Source organism: Cervus elaphus, chromosome 20 (assembly GCF_910594005.1).
Source record: "Cervus elaphus chromosome 20, mCerEla1.1, whole genome shotgun sequence".
NCBI classification, from domain to species: Eukaryota; Metazoa; Chordata; class Mammalia; order Artiodactyla; family Cervidae; genus Cervus; species Cervus elaphus.
The window spans coordinates 88,310,287-88,329,711 of NC_057834.1; the positions used below are offsets into that span (position 1 = coordinate 88,310,287).

At 39.2% G+C, this 19,425-nt stretch overlaps 1 protein-coding gene and 1 long non-coding RNA gene across 2 annotated transcripts in view; one reads left to right on the plus strand and one right to left on the minus strand.

The window, feature by feature from the left end:
• The window catches only part of GIPC2 (GIPC PDZ domain containing family member 2), a 103,629-nt gene that overhangs the window by 80,193 nt on the left and 4,011 nt on the right, over positions 1-19,425 (minus strand). The gene's annotated exons all lie outside the window — the stretch shown is intronic.
• Positions 16,265-18,860, plus strand: LOC122677751. Its single transcript, XR_006335901.1, has 3 exons — positions 16,265-16,388; positions 17,143-17,217; positions 17,413-18,860. It is a non-coding gene; the product is annotated as an uncharacterized LOC122677751 (long non-coding RNA).

Below are 19,425 nucleotides of genomic sequence, written 5' to 3' on the forward strand. Positions count from 1 at the left end.
TTTAATAATTTTATACTTTGCATTTTTCCTATCTCCATATATCTACGCATGTTGTTCCCTTGGCCAAAAATGCCATGGCTAAAACTCGACTTCTAAATCTAGTCTATATCTATCAAAATCTTCCCCATCCAAGAAAGTCCAGCTAAATAGCATTTTCTTTTTTTTTTTTTTTTTTTATTAGTTGGAGGCTAATTACTTCACAACATTTCAGTGGGTTTTGTCATACACTGATATGAATCAGCCATAGATTTACACGTATTCCGCATCCCGATCCCCCCTCCCTAAATAGCATTTTCTAACAGCACCCTAAGCTAATGCTATTACTTCATCTTCTATATACCTATCAAATTTTATACATTTCTTGTGGAACTTAACCATGTGTTGCTTTGTAAACTTCTGGCAGGTAGGAATTCATCTTATTGTCATATTTGTCTTACTGCATGCCTGTCACTGTGATTTATAGGAGAGACAGCTGAAGGCAAGGAGAAAGCCACGGCCCTTTCGGGCCAGATGGAGAGCCTTAAATTGTTATTGTGCTGGACATCAATATCTACAGTACCCGTTCCCCCGCCCCTTCAAGTTTCATTCCCCATTTTTGCCATATGGCAACTTGGGGACCAGTGACCCCACCCTCAGTTCCATCAGAAATGAAGTTCCATCAGAAATGAATCATGATTAGGTTTAAATCAGTTAATGACTAATTCATAATCCAACTTAGGCCAGTAAGATACAAAGAAGAGGGACTCTCCTGGTGGTCCAGTAGCTAAGACTCTGCGCTCCCAACACAGGCTGCCAGAGTTTGATCCCTGGTCACAGAACTAGATCTCACATGCTGCAACTAAAAATAGAAGATCCCATATGTCAAAAGACTCAAGGCAGCCAAGCAAATAAAATTATTTTAAAGAGATACAAGAAAGGATTTGTTAAGGTTTCTGGGGAAGGAATCTTCTTTTCCACAGAAGCTCCTAGAAAGGTATCTCTCCCGCTCTGATGTGACTAACTGCAGCTGTCACTTCAACATTAGAAGACTGACCCTGGGGACAAAGCTGACACATGCAGAAGGGTAGAGCCTCTGGATCCCGTCTCACCTAAAGACATTCAGTAATGGACACTGGAAGCTGTTACCCTCTTCCCCTCCTAAGGTAATCTTCAGATAGCAGGTATGAAGTGCTTCCCTGGTAGCTCAGTCAGTAAAGAATCTGCCTGCAGTGCAGGAGGCCCAGGTTTGCCCCCTGGGTCAAGAAGATCCCCTGGAGAAGGAAATGGCAAAGCACTCCAGTATCCTTGCCTGGAAAATCCCATGGACAGAGGAGCCTGGTGGGTTGCAATCCATGGGTTGCAAAGAGTTGGACATGACTGAGTGACTTCACTTTTATACCTTCTATGTGTTTTGGAGGAAAATTCACCTCCTCCATTACAGACATAAGGCTCAAACTAGTAAAGTGGTGATACAGGAGTAAGCATGTGGCCCAATCCCAGCCAACAAGACACGGGAGGAAGTCCAGGAAGCTTCAGAGAAGTGTCTTTTCATTCCTAAGAAGCAAACACAGTAAGACAGCCATCCCCTCTGCCCCTGTAGGTACCCTTACCTGTATGTGATCTAGGAACTTCCACCACCACCTTACTACTAACTGAGGAAGAGATCAACACCAAGAAAGGCAAAGATTTGGAGTGAACCTAGGTCCTTGACATTGGTGAGTTGCTCTGATAACCAGCTCCGGCAACCACCACAATACCTCTTGTATGTAAAACAAGTTGTCTTAGGCAGTTTAACTAGCTCTGTGCTACTTGTAGCTGAAAAAATCCTAACTGATACACAGTCCTATCCCAGAAGCCAATAATTTCACCAACCAATTCCTGGCTAACAGATTTCTAACTGATAGAATTATTATCCTTTGTGTCTTCATAACTCACAGGGGGCTTTTTTGTTTTGTTTTTGGCCTCACCACACCGCTTGTAGGACCTCAGTTTCCCAACCAGGGACTGAACCTGGGCCAAGGCACTGAAAGCACAGAATCCTAACCACTGGACTATCAGGAACTCCTTATAATTCACAGTTTAAAAGTTCTTTCTACCTATCTCATTTAATCCTAAAAAGAAAAAAAATGGTGAATTGTGTTTCCTTTAATGCATAGAAGTGTTATGTGTTGAAGTGTTATGTAATTGCTATGAATTGAAGTGTTATGCAATGAAATGCTAGGCATTGAAGTGTTATGCGTTCTTACCCTATAATTTCATATCCTCTCAAAAATTTCAGGCACAAAGTAAAGCCTTCCCTTACTTCAATATCAGCAAAACAGATATCCAAAAAGGAGCTAGGTTATACCTGGAATGGTTATGAAAAAGAAAGAGAAAAATAGAAGTAAAAGAAAGAAGGAAACAGTGGGTTAAGGGGTAAAAGACCCACATCCAGTCCCAATTCTGTACTCTCACGAGTTCAGTCATCTGACCTTCTTAGTCTTCATGGACATCTGGCATTAGTAAAGCTTGGTCTACATCACACAGCTATTACTAAAACTCAGTAAGAGAGTATACATAAAAGTGCTTTTTAAACTAAAAAACTCTAAAGGTTATTATTAGTATTATCCCTGGAATACAGGTGCTCCTTGAATAATATTTATGCTTGACAGCTTCTTAAATTGCATTATTTTTCCTGAAAATTAGATTTGCTCCTTTTTAATGTCATAACCAGGATGGATTTCATTTTCTCCCATAAACTACAGTATACTTCAATGTTTTTTGTTGAGTGTAACTGATGACCATTTTTTTTACCATGCTTTTATATTTCAATTGCTATTTTTCAGTTCTTATCACATGGTTATGATTATTCACCCTAGAAACTCAATATGGCTAGGATGATAAGAGTCTGAACTACTGTATAGAGCCATTAACATAAAATAATATTAGTTTTTCTCTGGTGGTGCCATTATATATTCCATAAGTATGCTTTGTGAATACATTTAAATAAATCATTTGCCATTAGTGTTTCAAAAGATATTCTGACCCACAAACAGATCACAAATCTCTCCAAAACACATCAGATTCATTTTTAAAACTCCAGGAAGTCCATTTCCAACTTTTTGTTTAATGCCTTCCTTAAACAGGAACTGAGTTGGCCCAAGATTCCACATGTTCCAAAATCTCTGGAAGAAATTATGGGCTTATATGGCTCGCGTTACAGTATTTGGGAATGTGATTTTAAACATAAGCAACTAAAACAGTTTCCTCCTGTGATTATCTAAAATAACAGTGTTACCAAATACTTTAATACAACTACTTTCCTATATCTCAATCTACCAAGAACCTTGCTAACTCTTTATATTTTTCTAAAATAAGCATTATAGAAATATCAGCCAATGTCATTACAGAAAATAAAGATGAGAAAGTACATAATAATACTAAACCTAGTAATTAACCATACTTTCATCCGGAGTTAATACCACCATCTTTGTACACAAGAAAACCACTTGGATTACGTTTTCTTTGTTAATGACTAAGGTTCCATCTGGGCTATTCTCAGATATAACTATTTAGGCTATTATCTAAACCTCACAGACTTTTTTCTCAAAAAGAGAAAAAAGACTATATTTCCACCTAGTCAATTGCCTTTAAAATAGCAGGAATTAAAAACAACCTGAAACTAAGAATAATTATTGAGGTAAAAAGATCACCCACTTATCCTGAGTGCTTGAATAAAAGAAACTATAGCCAAGCCAGAGTGATAGAATTATATTACTCAAAACTTCTTCCAAAAACTGAGTGTCTTATTCTACATAATTCCCAAAAATATTTGGTAGATGTGTTTTATCAAGGAACTTCTGGAACTCAAACAACTCTTCAGTGACATTCATGACTGGGACACCTGCCCATCCCTCTCAGCTCTACACAGTTTGGAGACCGGCTCCCAGCTCTAGTAGACCACTGTAAAAGTGAAAGAACTGGGAAGGTAAAGGGCTGGAAGAACAAAGTAAATAAAAATTAAGATATCAGAAACACTAATTGATCACTTATGTGTACCAGGCATTTCCACATACTACCTCATTTAATCCTATGACAATTCTATGTGAGAGACATTACTACACCCATTTTTTTACAGATGAGAACATAAATATTTAGAGAGATAAAAACAGTTTGTGATTAAGTAGTATTTGGTGCATATGTAACTTCAGCCCTGGTTATCCAACCCTAAGCTCTTTCCCCTACAACATTGCCTCTCTCATACCTAATATCTGCACAGAGAGATCCAAGTTACTGATCACTTCCTAAAGCATTAGCTCAGCTAATCCATTAACTCAGTGCATCAGGTCATAAGTGCAGGCATCACTACGCCCTATGCAGAAGGGAAAAAAAAGGCTCAACATCCCTTATATGATTCGTCTAAGGTCAAATAACTAGTGAATGACAGAGTCAAAACTGGAATTCAGACTTTTGTGCTTTTTCTAAGCCATGATAGCATAGCTGTGATGTAAATATAAATTCAGCTTTAAACCTAAAACTCCTAGAAGGCAGAAACTACAAAGTTTTTGCTCTACATGGAGCCAAATACACTGTTTATTTAATAAACCACCCACTTCTTTAAAAGAGTTAAGGAACTTCCCTGGTGGTCCAGTGGCTAAAACTCTATGCTCCCAATACAGGGGACTTGGGGTTAGATCCCTGGTCAGGGAACTAGAGCCTACATGCTGCAACTAAGACCTGGTGCAGCCAAATAAATAAATATATCTTTTAATTTTTTTTAAAAACTGAGTTAAGGTAGTTTACAAAAAGGAGCTTTTGTAATTGGACTTTAAAAATCAAATGTATTAAAAAATAAAATATCAATCAAAATATTGATATTAACCATCTAATATATTTGATTAACATCAAAATACTAATACAGGGAATTCCCTGGTGGTCCAGTAGCTAAGACTCCACTCTTCCAGTGCAAGGGGCCCAGGTTCCTTTCCTGGACAGGGAACTGATAGATTCTGCAGGCTGCAACCAAAGATTCTATATGCTACAACTAAGACCCAACGCAATACACCATGGAATATTACTCAGCCATTAAAAAGAATTCATTTGAATCAGTTCTAATGAGATGGATGAAACTGGAGCCCATTATACAGAGTGAAGTAACCCAGAAAGATAAAGACCAATACAGTATACTAATACATATATATGGAATTTTAAAAGATGGTAACAATAACCCCATATGCAAAACAGAAAAAGAGACACAGATATACAGAACAGACTTTTGGACTCTGTGGGAGAAGGTGAGGGTGGGATGCTCTGAGAGAATAGCATTGAAACAAGTATACTATCAAGGGTGAAACATATCACCAGCCCAAGTTGGATGCAAGAGACAAGTGCTCAGGGCTGGTGCACTGGGAAGACCCAGAGGGATGGGATGGAGAGGGAGGTGGAAGGGGGGATCAGGATGGGGAACACATGTAAATCCATGACTAATTCATGTCAATGTATGGCAAAACCCACTACAATATTGTAAAGTAATTAGCCTCCAATGAATAAAAATAAATGAAAAAAAGAGACCCAACACAGACAAATAAATACTTTTTTTAAATATTGATACATTGTTTAATTTGATTTAATATGTCATTTTAAATTATTTCTTCCAGTTAATTTTAAAACTGACCATAACCCAAAGAAATGAATGTAATTAAATAGATATTTAAGATCTCTATTATTTTCCCAGCATAACACATGTAATAAATTTCTAAAGATTTGTTTTTTTTAAATATATATCATTTTATAAATACAATACCTTTGCCTTCACCTTGACAATGGCTACAGTCATACAGAAAAAAGTTTCAGTTTGTCAAAGATATAAAATTGGCAACAAGACAGATATTTAGAAACCTGATACTGTATGCTCTATTTTAGACCTTCATAAGGATATTGTACAAAGCCCTGCCTCGAACTATGTAGAACTTTCTATAAATGATTCACTTCTAAATTAGCTGTCCTGGGTCAGCAGTGGCGTCTTAAATAAAAGGTGATTCATCCTTTGTACTGTTCTTTCCCTGGTACAACCACTGTTTTTCCCCATTTTTTTTTAATGGACAAAATAATGTGACAAAAATAATTTTATTCCCTACCCCTCAAAAAAGGAAAATCAAGTCACATGTTTTAATCTATGAAATGACTTCCCAGAGTAACCAAAAGAACATTTTCCTTTGTTAATGAAATTTAATCAAACCAACTATGTTATCAAAGAAAGTAAAAAGCTCAACCAATTCTTGAAACATAGGAAAAGGTTAAAAGTATAGAGATAGGTTTTAGTCTTGCCTTTGTGGATGTTACATAGATACTAAAGCAACGAGTAAGATAAATCAAACATGAATAGCTATATATATCCATCCTCTTCCACAATATGCTTCAGGTCAGAGGAGATATCTGAGCTTTAGCCTAGTATAATAATGCTGCAAGGTTACGAGCCAATTTGAAAGACATCATAAATCACCAACATTCCCCGTGTCAGGTGCTGTCTCAAATTTTCCAGATTTCTAAACCACTTATCCTCTTAGAAGCTTCCTCTTGTTTGACACTTAAGATGCAAGAGAACCTCAAAAGGGAAGGAGAAACTACAACGAGATGTTTTATATCCAAGAATGTAGCAGTTTGTGAGACGTTAAATTATAATTATTAGTAAAGAGACTTATGACTAAACTTTCCAGTTTATAAATATACAAACATGAATTTTTTTAAAAAATAGCTGTTTGATCCCCAACAGGTCCTTAAACAAAATTTTGAAATTTGTTGGCAAAATGCTCATGTATGACCACATTCATGTTAACCAGGAAGCAGATTTGTAACACTTACAATGAAATATCTATGAGGTATGTGATATTTCAAAACCACCCAAGGGAATTAATTCCCTGGCAGTCCAGTGGTTAGGACTCTGTATGTTCACTGCTGAGGGTCCGGGTTCAATTGCTGGTCAGGGGACTAAAAGACCACAAGCCCTGCGGCATGGCCAAACAAAAACAAAACAAAAAACCCACCCAAAGAAATCATGGAAAACTGGAAAGCAAGCATGCGGAGCCACCAGCGGTCAAAACAGAGTGATGAGGGGATGTGATCCTGACAGAGAGATTAGCACTTTATGAAAAAAATGGGCCATGCAAGAAACTATAAACATCTTGAGAGAAAGATTGCAACTGATTTTTATTCTAAACTAGGACACCTGCAAGACATTAGAAAAATGTACTGCAGAATGACAGGGCAAGAGGAGACAAAGGAAAATGTACCATGGGGTTCCCCCATGAGAGGTGACTAAGGGCTGGGGTGAGGCAACTTACTGACCGCCTTAGACCCTAATTCATTAGAAGGCTTGAGATGCACAGAAAACCTCACCCATGGGTAGGGCCGCTGAGACGCAAGGGAGAGTGTGTGAAGATTCTTCTAGGCTTGGGTTGCTCAATTTTGAGCCACCTCCCACCCCAGGGGTAGAGAGCTCCAAGAAGAGAGACCGGGAAGACGCGGAGAGGAGCTGCCAGGAATAGAATCCTGTCATAGCATCGGAGACACTTAGTCACAACCCCGGCTAGGGCCTCTCACCTTCGCTCCAGAGTTGTCTGTGACCCGCTCCCACCCCGCCCCTCACGAAGCAGCTTGTTCCCACCCTCTACTGGCCAACGTTCCTGCCCTTCCTGCCCGTGGGACTCCCGGGACTGGGGCGGAGGGAGGAGTTAGGGAAGAGGGGAGGCGGCCCCGCAGGGCCAGGAAGCTTCCCGAAGAAGCTGGCAGGCTGCTGCAGAGTTCCGTCCTCAACTCCCAAGAATGTGTCACCAGGCCAGAGCCAGGACAGGCAGTACCAGAGTCTCCTGGCTTCAGGCTTAGTGCTGACACTGTACCTTCACTACCTGCTTCTATTTTTATCCCTACACCCTCCTCTCCCCACACCGTCCCCAAATGCCTACCATTCAAAACCTTCCTTACTGCCCAGGAAACTGGCCTGTCTTGTGGGTGCTTAATTAGCAAATGGACGATAAACTTTCTCACATCACTTTTTTTTTTTTCCTTTCCTATAATTAGAGGGACTTGGAGTCCTAGTTTACCCCTGTTGTCCCAGAGTAATTATTAATACCTTCCTTTTCACTCTGTGAAGTTTCTGGGTAGGAAATAGAAGTTACCTGGCCATCTATTTATAATACTTCTTCTATTAAGCTGATCAAATAAGCACGCTTCCTTTTCAGGATGATAAGACCAGACAACATGAAATAAAAGGAAAAACATATGATTTGCATGTTGAAGTAAGGTAATGGTAGAGTTCTTCCTCTATCCCTTAGCGCCTAAGTAATCTTACCCAGAAGCTTCTTGGAAGTCAGTGTCCATGATTGAAGCAAAATTAAGATTCTATGAGTCTTAACAAGTATGGGGAGAGTTGAAAATGAGCTCTAAATGTTCTGTGGCAAAAGGGAATAAAATAATTTAGAATTCCACGCTGAGGAAAATTCTGTCACAGGGATGTCTAGAGATATGACAAAAAGAAATATGGGTATTCCTACAGAGTTATTTTTGGCTCAAGAGAAATAAGCATTGATAATGCAATGAAAAATAATTCTGAGTAAATTAATATATTTAATATTTCAAGTTTAACTGAGATTTTTGTTGACTGAAATTGTTTTTAGGTTTACACTAAGCTTTATTGAAGAAGCCCTTCTCAGAAGAGTCCACGTTAGTTACCGTAACATAGAATTCTACACTGAGATAGCTTAGTCTGAGGATCATGTATAGAGGCAAACTTTTAAATTTGCCTTCCTTACTTTCTGGGATTAGGCAAAATGTAGGAGAATGAAATTGTACAGGTCTAGAATAGAAATATTAAAAGGAAAAAATTACAAGCAAAAAAAAAAAAAGATTAGTCAAAAATTGCCTAAAAAGCATCTTTTTTGAGGAAAAGAAGGAATGAGAACTAACATTTATTGAATCATTGTCCTAGATACCTAGTACACTATTTCATTCAGTTCTAACAACATTCCTATAAGGCAGGCATTATTTGTATATTTTCCAGGTTCGAGTCTATTACTCAATTTTCCAGGTGAAAAAATTGAAGCTGCTCAGTGGCATCTCTAGGCACTAAACTCAGGGCACACCATCCTACCCTGAAAGCACCTCCCCACTAGACTGACCTAAAGCACTGTGGTCATGCCACCCTGACTGACTATCACAGGGTCCTACAAGCCTGTAAAGTAGCCACAGCAGATATGTAGCTTTGAGCTATTGCAAAAGCTTGGAATCTCACAGATTTTACCAGCCATGTTTTACTCTGTATAATTACAATCCTATAAGGATGATCCTAAAACTAAAATGTAAAACAGGAGGCCTTTCTACTGTTTTTCCCTTCCTGTTGCTTTCCCATTTTGCCCGCCGCACCCACCCCCACCTTTACTGCCTAGCTTCAGGGCACAGAGCAAGTGCTTCACCTCAAGCAAACTGGCATAAAGCAATGTTGCCAGTGGGTGGGTGGGGTGATACTGGAAAACTGTTTGAAATGTTGTGGGAGCTTTTTTGGTTGTTACAATGATTATGTGACACCATTGGCACTGGGAGAGGTAGAGGATGAGGTAAGGATACTGCGTGAATTCTAATCTCAGAGAGGTTCAGCTCAGTGAAGAGCTGTTTGGCATTCTGCAGGTTTTTCTTTCTTTCTTTTTTTTTTTTTTTCCTTTTTTTTTTTTTTTTTTTTTTTTGGCTGTGCTGAGTCTTAGTTGCATGCAGGATCTAGTTCCCTGACCAGGGATGGAACCTGGGCCCCCTGCTTTGGAAGTACAGAGTCTTAGCTACTGGACCACCAGGGAAGTCCCCTGCATGATTTTCAATTGCCCTACTAGAGATTCATGTTGGGAAGAGAATATATATATATATATAATGATTAAAACCTAGATCCTCTGGGTTACAGATAAAGTAGGCTTTGTTATGAGTTTTCCTGGACTGCAATTACCACATAAACCGAGGAAAGCCTTTCTTATTTGCATAGAACCTTATCAAGAGTTGTTCATCATCTCAGAAAGTCAAGTCACTGACAGCACTGTTGTCCATGTTACTTGAATTTAACATAAAACATATCAGCTGCTCCTTTTATTGTTACATTATTATACAGTTCTATGAATATCTGCTAATATTTAGAGAGCAAAAGATAACAGAGAATCAAAATATTCATGTCTTATTCCTATTGTCCTATTCTTTTTAAATTCAAATTTATTAGCTATCAAGTATAGGTACAAGCCAGAGAAGGCAATGGCATCCCACTCCAGTCCTCTTGCCTGAAAAATCCCATGGATGGAGGAGCCTGATAGGCTACAGTCCATGGGGTCGCTAAGAGTCGGACACAACTGAGCAACTTCACTTTCACTTTTCACTTCATGCACTGGAGAAGGAAATGGCAACCCACTCCACTGTTCTTGCCTGGAGAATCCCAGGGACGGGGGAGCCTGGTGGGCTTCCGTCTATGGGGTCGCACAGAGTCGGACACGACTGAAGTGACTTAGCAGCAGCAGCAGCAGCAGCAGCATAGGTACAAGCAACTGACTGCTTCATCATGTCTTCTAAGATAGTTTTCCCAAATATTTGCATTGAAATCCATATTTGTTTCTAATATTGCTATTAAGGAATATATTAATTTTTAAAATTATATATATAGGTAGATGTTATTGTTTAAATATTTATTTCAGGATAAGTAAAAGTGATGTCACAAAATATTTGTTATTACAGGGGAACTTTGGGTCCAATAAGGTTAAGAACCACTTATATAAAGAAAAGAGCATGAGCTGGGAGTTTGACAAACGTAAGATAAAAGATATCTCTTTGGACTACATGATTTGAGTAGTTTACTTTTGTTCTGAGCTACAATTGCCTCATCTATCAATCACAGTCATTTCTGGGGGTTCTGTTAAGAACTGCTATTTCAGAAAAAATAGCACAGGTTAAGTGGTAATAATAGGTGTTCAACAATATCTCCGTTTTCAATGCTCAAGCTGTGCTTCCCTCCCCCACTTACCTTTACAAAAAGGCAGGAAAATTAAGACAGGAAGCAGGAAGTATAAAGAATACAGAAGGAGAAAGGGAGTAACAAATCATGATCAGTACCTAATACTTAACTACACCCAGAACACATTGTTAGTATCAGATGTGAGAAGGTTCAAGTTACATTCTGGCCCTAGATCAAGTTACATGCTGGCCCTAGACCAAGAAGAACAGTTTGTTAATGCCAATCACACAAACACTACTACAAACACTACTACTTAATGCAATATATGGCTATGCAAATTGTCCCAAGAATGGATACAGAATTATCATTTCTTCAACCTTGTTACAGTGTATCCCTTTAAGACCACTTAAAGTTAACACTGTAACTTAAGAACCTGTGACTTTTACAGACTGAGATGTAGATCCTGGATTTAGCCTTTTTTTTTTTTTTTTTTTTTTTTAAGGTTGGAACTTTTCCTCTACATGTGCTTTGATTATCTCCATGGAGATTTTTATACAATAGAGGATGCACTTTCTGGAGTGCTAGTATTCATGAGCCTCTTAACCACTACTAACTGGGGCCAAATATGTCCCTAAAAGGCAAATAAATATTCTATCACTGACAAGATCTAAGATCCTTTCTACCCTTTCACTTATCTGTAGAAGCCATAGGACCTCCCTGGTATTAGCCATGTCCAAGCTTCAACTTCCTACTCCACATTTTAATCACCAAAACTTCAGAGTACTCAGCACACCCCAAAAAGAAAAGCTAGAGTTTCTAAGACAGTGAGGAAAAAAAGCAGTTTTTGGATCACAATACAGAGAAAAAGTGACAGTCATCCATTCTCAGTTGGCTTCCTCTTTTCTTCATCTCTGCAAGTATCTAGCCCAAAAGTATTTGTTAGTTGCTTGATTGAATAAATAGTTTCAAGAACACCTTTAGATGTACACCAAAATTCACAGAAGCATTAATTACAAGTGCCAAAAAATGGAAACAACCTAAATGTGAACAGATAAAGGTGATGTGGTATATACATACAGTTGGAATACTACTCAGCCATAAAGAATAACATTTTGCCACTTCAGCAACATGGATAGACCTGGAGGGTATTATGCTAAGTGAAATAAGTCAGACAGAAAAAAAGGTGACATATATGATATCACCTATATGTGGATTCTAAAAAAAGTACAACAAACTAGTTAATAAAGCAAAAAAAAAAAAAAAAGAACAGGCTCACAGATGTAGAGAACAAATTAGTAGTTACCTGTAGAGAGAGGGAAGGAGGGAGAGAAAGATAGGGATAGGGGACTAAGAGGTACAAACTACTATATATAAAAATAATCTACAAGGATACATTGTAAAACACCAGGAATATAGCCAATATTTTATAATAACTAAAAATGGAATATACCTTAAAAATTGTGAATCACTGTGTTGTATACCTGAAACATAATGCTGTGCATCAACTATACTTCAATTTTTAAAAAAACTGAATACCTCTGGTTATGTCAGGTGATAGGGGTTTATCATAAGGAGACACAGGGAAGCAAAAATACAGGAAACATTTTCAGAAGACAGGCTTCTCAGAAATACTAAAAATTGGCTCATTGCCATTAAAGACACAATGTCAGCTCTCCTGACATGAATGACACTCTGATGGCTCTCTGTGACCCTGAAAAGACTGCAGTGACTCTTATCATCTCCAGGCTTCAGTGTTAGGTCCACTTTTTTGTTTCTGCTACTACCAACTGTACAGAACAGATACAATGTATGCTCCTAACTTGGTTAGAAGTAGAAAGGAGGTTTACACCCACATAGATATGCATTTACTTTCACACACATACTTATAAATTCACAGATTTTATTTTTCCATAAAGATGGTCAAAAAAGTGGCCAAGCCAGTTGCTTCTGGGGAAAGAGGACTAGGGAACTACAGTCCCCACTCCCCCCCCCCAAAAAAAAGTGGATACCCTTTCCACTAAGTACATATATTATTTTTTCAATTAAATTAAACATTGGTTTTAAATAACATTTACTATGTAGCTCCACTGTGGACTTCTGCTTCAGAGAGTTATTTCTGCTTGGAGATTTAGTAAATGAATAAAACCAAACCACAGAAAACATTTTGCTTTGGTAACCTTTGGTCAAACACAGATATGCTCATTAACTAAGAGCCAACAAATGGAAGGGAAGATAGGTTGTAATTAATAACATTGAAGAGGAGGTCAAGAGATGAGACAGGCTGGATTAGGAATATATCTTACATATTGATTATAGCTCTCATGTTTATACCTAAAAAGTTTTGAGGTAACTACAAAAGAACTTGTGTGATACCACAATCCCAAATGTCTAAGAAACATATTTGGTGTCACAAAAGCAGAAAATGTCTTAGCTTCTAAAATTTTATTTCAATTCATATTACTGTACCTTACTGAATCATATACATGGCATTCTATTTCCCAAGATTTTTATTGAGTTTAAAACATTTCATCTTGATTACCAAAGAGGGAAGACAGGGGAAGAGAGGGGGATAAATTAGGAGGTTGGGTTTAACACACACACACTGCAATATATAAAATAATCAATAAGAACCTACTGTATAGCATAGAGAATTCTATTCAATACTTTATGATAACCTATATGGGAAAATAATCTGAAAAAGAAAAGATATATGTACACATATAACTAAATTGGGCTTCCCAGGTGGCACAATGATAAAGAATCCACCTGCCAATGCAGGAGATGCAAGAGATGCAGGTTTGATCCCTGGATCAGGAAGATCCCCTGAAGTAGGAAATGGCAACCCACTCCAGTATTCTAGCCTGGAAAATTCCATGGACAGGGGAGCCTGGTAGGCTACAGTCCATAGGGTTGCAAAGAGTCACACCCAACTGAGCATGCATGCACACACTCCTCTAGAAAAACCTTGCCTCTGACGCCTGTTGGTGGAGCACTCCCTAACCCCTTCTGGTTTTTGCCGCTGCCCAAATCAATTTTTGCTCAAATATACTCAATTTTAATAAGGCTCAGTTTATCTTTTAACAGAGTAAATGGGGAAAGAATCGCGGAAATTTTTCCAGGTAAAGGGAAGAACAATAGATAAAAGTCAGAGAACTGAGAATAGTCTCGTGTTCTGTACAAGCCGTGGAAGATACCTGCAACACCCCTAAATCAAGAAGTCTCAGGCTACACATTCTCCCCAGTGTCCTCTGCAACAGGACTCCTTATCTGTTGTTCATCTGCCTTAGCACAACCAGACCTACACACTGGACCGGAGACGAGCACTGACCCATAGGCCCCCTCTGCCCCACACGTCCTGCACCCTGACTCACCAGCAGAGACACATTCTCAAGCAGCTCAAGTCTGACACAGAGTGGGACACAAATACAGAGGCCAAAACTCAAAGACACAAAGAGGAGGCAATAAGGGCCTTAAAGGAGCAAAATCAAAGGACGAGAGAGATAGTCAAGAATAGAGTAAGAGGGACTTCTCCGGCAGAGTGGATAAGAATCTGCCTGCCAGTGTGGGGGACATGGGTTCGATCCCTGGTCCAGGAAGATTCCACATGCCGCAGAGCAACGAAGCTTGTGCAGCACAACTACTGAGCCCCCGCACCTCAACAACGAAGCCGGAGCGCTGCAACTGCTGAAGCCCGTGCACCTAGATCCTGGGCTCGGTAACAAGAGAAGCCACTGCAATGAGAGGTCTTCACACCACAGTGAAGAGTAGCCCACAGGAGCCACAACTAGAGCAAGCCTGTGCAAAGCGACAAAGATCCAGCACAGCCAAAACAGATAAAAAGTAGATAAATAAAGAAAATTTAAAAATAAAAGAGTAAGAAGTAGGGAGAGAGTGGCAGAGAGGGAAGGTAAAGGACTTGCTCATGGTCTTCCAGAGTCTAAAGTTACTGCTTTCACCCGGACAAGCATGAGTGATATTCCAGCAGTCTACGGAACTGGACTGTCCAGCTGCAGAGGTGAATCTGGGCTTCCTCACCTCCCTGTATGTCCTAACAAATACATTCACGTTGTCCAAGGTAACCTGAGTGTGTCCATCTCTTACCACCTGCAAGAGACTGCCACGTGCATTCAGGATGTCTGGAGGGGTGGGAGCAGGGGAGGGATGGCAAAGAGGCCACCGTCTGTCTATGAGGTAGCAGAGGCTTGGGGAGGGATTGAGACTTGATTCTACAGTTGTTTACACACCTACTTCAGAGGATCTACAGAACACAGAGCAACAATCTTAAACCCATTTCTTATCCTCCTCATAGCAACGAGGTCTATAGGGCAGTCTGGTGCGAGTAACTTCCCACTTCTCAAAATGAGTTACAGCTCTTGCGGGGGCGGGGGGTTTGTTTCTTTGTTTTTGCTTGCATTCTTCATATAAAACCAAGGCTGATGTTCAAAAGGCATAGTGAACACACATAATGGTGGTAGTATATTTAGAACTTCTCAGATAGTACTGTGCAGTTCCAGAAAATACCATCCTATTTGACTTAAACCAAATTTTATGAAGAAAACAGAGCAAATGAATAGTCAGTTGTGTTTCAACTTGATAAAACGCCAGCCAGGGATCATTCCTCTGCTGAAAAACACTTGAGTTGTTATTGCCTACAGAATAAAACCTATACAAAGTTTAAAATTTGTATTGGGGTGTAGTTGATTTACAATGTTGTGCTAGTTTCAGGTGTACATCAAAATGAATCTGTTAGACATATACATATATCTTCCATCGTCTACTTTTATTTATTAAACTTTAATGGAGCATCTAAGCCATCCAGCAACTCTGCAAATGAGATGTTAAAAAAAAAATCCTCCCAGCCCTCAGTAAGAGGTAGGGAAGTAACTAAATTCAATGTGCTAATGCTATGTTAAAATATGCAGTTGTGGGTATGAAACATGGCTAGATTGACGGATTCACAAAGAAGGCTTCTTCGAGGAGGTAACAGTTGAGACTCGAGAGGTGAGCAGGAGCTATCAGAACAAAGAAGTGAGAACATCAAGAGAAAAGGCACAGAGGAATTAAACAGTTAAACATTCTGGGTTAAAAAGGTTGTTAGGACATGAGACTTAAGCGCGCACGAGGCAGGACTCTAGACAGGCAGGCCAGACTAGAAAACATTTGGCTGGTGGGGGTTATTTGTAAGTGCTATGGTCTGAATGTTTATCTTCCCTCCCCCACAATTCAAATGTTGAAATCCTAGTGTCAATGGGTGGGGTCTTTGGGTGTTGCTCAAATTATGAGGGTGGAGCTCTCATAAATGGGATTAGTGCCTGATCACAGAGGCTCCAGAGAGATCCTTAGCCCCTTTCACCAAGTGAGGACATAGAAAGAAGGTGCTGGTGATGAACTAGGAAATTGAGCCTTCAGAGGTAACCATGCTGGAACCTTGATCTTAGACTTCCCAGCCTCCAGAACTGTGAGTAATAAGTTTTTGCTTTTTATAAGCTACCCAGTTGGTGTTACTTTTTTATAGCAGCCTGAAAGGAATAAGACAGTAACTGGGAGCCCTGTAGTTTTTTTGAGACTGGTATGATCAGAGCATCAATATTAAAATAGAGGATGGGTGTGGGACAATTCCTGGCAGTCCAATAGTTAAGATTCCCACTTCCAGTGCAGGGGCAAGAGTTCGATCCCTGGTCAGGGAACTAGGATCCTACACATTGCATGGCACGACAAAAAAAAAAACTTTTAAAAGAAAAAAATAAAGGATGGGTGGAATCAGGGAAGTCATACTCAGGGTGCTCCTTTAGAATCTGCATTGTAATAGACCACTGTCAATGCCTTCCAGCCAAAAGCCACCAGGAATTCTCATTTCTAGTTTACTGTCCCTTGCAACAAAGGAGGCAGCACACCATGGAGAACTGTGGGGAGAGTCTGAGTAGGAGGGTATTAGAAAAGATCTGGGCTTGTGTCAGGTGATGTCAGGGCAGGTTGGACTTGATGTCAGGAAGTGGGGCCAAATCTATGACTCAGTAACCTAGTAAACCTATTACAAGGTGGGAAAAACTGTCAAAGTAAAGCTGTGGTTGGTAAAAGGAGCTTCAGTCAATTATATTAATCAAGGCAAGGGGATATCTGATGATTTTTGTGGTATGGACAATGTTTGCATTTTTTTGTCTCTGTTCAGACATGATTACAGAGTAGTCTTATTTCTGTCTGACCCATTACAGTCACAGAATGGTCCCTTCTGATGATGATCTTCTGTGAAATTATCATGTCCAACATGAAACCATCAAGACCTGCCTGTGAGTGTCAGGAGCTGACTTTCTCTTTCTCATACTCTTTCTGCTCAGTGTTGTTGGGCTTGCTTCATAATCCTCAGATTTCAATGATAAAGTGCACACCAAACTCCCAATTCCTTCATTTACCTGTGTTTTTACTGTTTTTCCTAGGAGAGCAGTATATAAGTCAATGAGCCCCATTTTGTTCTATCTTCCTAGATTTCTCATATGGGAACCAGAAAGACACTGTTCGACTTGCCAGTTATCTGCATTGCTGGGAAATGATCAAGTTTGCAGCACTGCTCACAGTCTCCAGAAAGTGCCACGATGACAGAATATTGACTTCCACAGGGGCTCAGGGCAGGCATCAGCAAGTTGAGAAAAGCAAGCAGTTTCAGTTTCTGGAAGGTTTCACAAGACAGCACCCCATACACTGTAACTTACTTAGGAAGCATTCTACTTACAAACAGAGATTCCAGCTTTGCAATTTCTGGAATTTGTGGACATGTAAACATTGGATCCAGGTCATTTTTACTTAGCTTCTCAGTCTCCATACTTCACCTCTTACTACTCCCCAGCCAAGATATGAGTGATGCTCCTTATGCCTAAGGCCCTCAAAGGCTAGTTTCTTTCCTCACACTACAGTATTAAAAAAAAAAAAAAAATTAACACATACATAAGATACCAGTATTGTAATCAGTACTAAAGCTTTATGCTAAAGATACAGGATTTTAAATACCATATTTTCATGAAGAATCTTTTACTCAATATATTTTGAACTCCAACTATGTTTCAGGTACAATTCTAGGCCCTTGTGGGCTGCATCAGAAAACAAAGTAGACAAAATTCATTGTGGAGCTTATACTCTAGTATATGGGAGAGGAAAAAGACAAGTTAAATATACATAGGATGCTAGTATCAACGGAGGAAATTAAGTGCTGAAGGGAACAGGAGGTGCTATAATTTAGGGATTTTGTTCCCTTTTTTTTTTTTAGGGGTGCTGTAATTTTAAACGGAACGATCAGTACCAGTCTCAGTGAGAAGGCGATGGTAGAGCCAACTTAAGGAAGAGCATTCTGGGAATTCTCTGGTGGTCCACCGGTTAGGACCCTGAGCTTTCACTGCTGAGGGTGCAGTTTTGATCCCTGGTCAAGGAACTAGGATCCCTCAAACTGGGTGGTGTCTGGCAAAAAAAAAAAAAAAAAAACAAAAAAAGAAGAGCATTCTGCTAAGGAGGGATAGATTCTGAGAAAGATGCAAAAGCCCTAAGGCTCTAGAGTTCAAGGACTAGCCAGGAGGCCATACTGGCTGGAGCATAAAGAACAGTGATTACAGAGTGACCCCAGGGCCTGTAACCATCACTGGATGTTGACTTTTGCTCTAAGTAAGATGAGGAGCTATCAGTCTTGAACAGAGAAATGAGATATAAAATGTTATCTCACTGGAGATAACAACTTTTGAGTTTTGCTATAAAGGACAAATGGCGTAATAGTGTGAGGGATGGGAGCATGTGACAAGAAAAAGTTTGTTTCATTTTTTAAGACAATAGCATGATTGCATGTTGAATATACAGCTTGAAATTAAAAATCACAATTTTTGCCTTTTCTGCTTCCCAAGTACATTGTTGTATTTGACAGCTTTGAGAGAGAAGGGGCCGTATTTGCTTGACCTATTCAATCAACAAATTACTTAGTATTATACATCACATTGGAGAAGGAAATGGCAACTCACTCCAGTACTCTTGCCTGGAAAATCCCATGGATGGAGGAGCCTCATAGGCTACAGTCCATGGGGTCACAAAGAGTCGAACACTACTGAGCGACGACACATACATCACATACAAGCTAATATAACTAAATCAAAATTAATCATTTCAGAAATCTTTAGAGGTTTCAGTTTCTGGATATGTAAAGTATCTAACAAAATTTATTTCTTAATATCTTTCAAATTCACTCTTTTCCTACAATCTTTCCACCTAACAGAATTAAGAAAACACATCAAGACACAAACTGCTTGTCAAACAATTACAGTGGTTCAGATAATCAAAATGCCCTTCAACAGTTTTATGACCACAGCTCAAGAGTGTAGTGACCAACTCAAATGAATCCTGAATATTTTAAAAGATGGTGTTAAACTTTTTGTAAGAGTGTCCCAGTATTTATGAGTTAACTGTTCTTTTAGATGAGATTTTCTTTTTTCTCTTTACTAAATTGCTCGTTTAGCTGTTTAGAA